Below are 3,119 nucleotides of genomic sequence, written 5' to 3'. Positions count from 1 at the left end.
ACTGAAGCTATGGCAGTCCCCTTTGTGCAAGGGAGCTGTCTAGCCAGACTTAAACCATCATCTGCTGTGGCTCATATTCAATGACAAGGTTACAGAGGTCCAGCCTTCTTGCATCAACTCAGGAGATTCCTAAAGACCACTCCAGCCCCAGGATACACTGTGGGATCAATAGACAGCTTTGCTGTTTAACTTCTGCCTCCCATCCTGCTTCTCTGTCTCAAACCACACTACAGAGAATATCCTCAATAATCTTCTACATGTGTGCTCACTTTGGAACCACACATACTAAAAATATAATGATAATCCTCTCAATGGTCCCAGAGTCTCTAGTTTAGGTAGTATGTCAAAACTCAAAGTTCTAGAATATATCCACTATATAAATAAGTTGATTTTTGTTTGTTTGTTTTATTTTTTTCTTTTTCAGTAAAAACACAAGTATTGAAATCACACAATTCTGGTTTTATTTTTTATTTACTGTGAAAGTTTAGCAAGTTACCTGATGTTAGAGCATTCTGGATTTGTCAGTGTAATTACTTTGGCTACTGGGTTTTGTATCTTCTCATGTTTTATTCTTACTTATTAATGATGTTTTCTTTGGTTTGAAGAATGTCTTATAAGATAGTTTTGGTGGAGCTATGTTTTCCATGTTCCTGCTTTCCTATGCATAGCTTTACCACTCCTTCATTTCTAAAGGATAGCATTAGTAAATACAGTATTTATGGTTGGCAGTTATTTTTTCTTTCAATACCATGAAAATATCACTTTGGCACTTTTTTAATTTTTAAAAATTTTTATTTTAAAGAGAGTAAAACCAAGTCCCCCGCCCCCGAAAAAAAAAAACCAGAACAGAACAGATCAAATCAAAACAAAACAGTGCAAATGACACAGGACTTCAAAACAAGATAATGATCAACAATGGTTACTATAATGCCTCCTGCTGTCTTCAAAATAGTTGCAGATATCTTTGGGTACGGTAAAAATCAAACAAAACAGAACAGAATCAAGCTAATAAAAGCAAAACAATGAATGCAATAAAGGATTTCAAAACAAGATACAAGCAAATCCAAAATGGCTACCATAACATAATTTGTTTTCTTTGAAATTTCCCATGGCATTGGATACAAGAAAAACCAAACCAAACAAAACAAAACAGACCAAAATCCAACCCAACAAAACAATTAAAATGATACAGAACTTCAAAATAAGACAACAGGGAATCAACAATGGCACCGCTCTCAGAAGGAGATTTCCCCCTTAGATGCTAGGTATTTCCATCTTCTGAATAGAAGACCAGATCACTGGCTTTAGACAGGCAAAGTCAGTGAGATACTAAATACTACAAGCATTAAATTGTATTCCACATCATTAGCTAACATTGTAGCTTATGTTTTTCTCTATCAGCTGGTCACTTAAGACCAAGGATGATGGCGTGGTTGGCTCTCCTTGTTTCCCAGCCTGCATGCCAAAAGTTGCTGGCATCTGGCTCTCTCCACAGTGGCCCATGCATAGTGCCAATTCACAGGGAGGACTTGCTTCTTAGTGACTTCTTGTTCTCTTCCCTGCTGTCCAAAAATAATGCTAACTCACGAGAAAAGGCTGGTGTCTGGCTCTCCTTTCTGTAGCCCATGTATGGCACCAACTCGCAGGGAGGCCTTGCTTCTTGGTGGCACCTTAATTTGAATACTACATGAATTCATTGTTTCATGTGATACTAATTGATGTGTGACAACATTTGGCATTGAAAGATTAGATATTTATTCCAGTGCTCATAATCTGGCTTTGCTTGTGCCTTCTTTCCAAGTATCTTAAGTAGTTTGCTTATTTTCTCTGAGCCTATATTTACTTCTATTATTTCAGTACTGGATGATGCTCAGGTTCATATTATCCAGGGGACTATGATAAGTGTGTTGTCACTGTTTCAGTACTAGTGGGAAGTTCAAGCCCTGGCTTGATCCAAATACACTGTATTGTTTAGAAAGAGACATAAGGATACCCAAATAGAATATTCTATCCCCACAAATTTCTCCATGGGACTAGGTACACCCAAACACTACATTCATAGTTACTGGCCTATAGTCACTGTATTAGTCAACTTTTTTGTGGCTAGAAAAAAATATTTAGCATATGCAATTTAGAGGAAGAAGAAAAGGTTATTTTTTTCTCACAGAGTCAGAGGATTCAGTCCATGGTCAACTGGCTTCAAAGCAGAAACACCATGGCAAAAGAGAATGGTTAAAAAATCTGCTCAAGTTATGGCCACAAAGAAGCAGAGATGGAAAGACCTGGGGATAAGAATATATTCTTCCCATTGACTCACCTTTAATCATGCCCCACATCCTAATGGCACACTCAGCTATGAACTCATCAATGAATTGGTTCATTGTAAATTTTGTGTTCCCACAATCCAATCATCTTCCAAAAGCCCTACCCATGAACACAGTTTCACTGTGGATCAAGGCACTAATCTTCGGGAAACACATAATACCATGGGTAGCCCAGCTGCAAGATTCTATGTTAAACCTGTAAAAACCAGTAACATCAAGCTGTGTAACACCTTGAGGCCAAAGCTCCCCCAGCCCAGATCACATAATACTGAAGGACCAAGACCCACACTGCTATGGGATGTATCCTACTGAGATGAACTCACAACCCAAGACCACTGCCAGAAGTCACAGGAGATATTAGTTGTTACAGAAGCTCTATAAACTGTGGCTGTTTTAAAGACTCTTCTGCAGGGAAATCTAAGAATCAAGGCCATTAAGATCTACCCAAGGTTAGGTTTTGCCAGCTTAATATTATGTTCCAGGGCTTCTCTAGATGTCATATCCAAAGCTTCCAAACTCCTCATGTTAACCAGTTCTAAAGGCTTTTAAACTACATGGTCAAGTAGTCACAGCAATAACCCCAGTTCTCAGTTACCAAAATCTGTCTGGTACCAAAATCTGTCACTTTCATTGTTGCTGGGACACAATACTTAATACCCACAACCTAAAGGAGGTAGGATTTCTTTTAGCTCATGTTTTTAGTCTATAGTCAGTTGGCTCCAACACATGAAAGGCATGGTGGAAGGATCTGCAGAGGAAAGCTAATTGTTTCACGGCAGCTAGGAAGCAGAGAGA

This window comes from Cavia porcellus, unplaced genomic scaffold, assembly GCF_034190915.1.
Source record: "Cavia porcellus strain 051 isolate PalLab524CR breed Dunkin Hartley unplaced genomic scaffold, mCavPor4.1 scaffold_19, whole genome shotgun sequence".
Lineage (NCBI taxonomy): Eukaryota > Metazoa > Chordata > Mammalia > Rodentia > Caviidae > Cavia > Cavia porcellus.
This window is presented reverse-complemented; position numbering follows the sequence as displayed.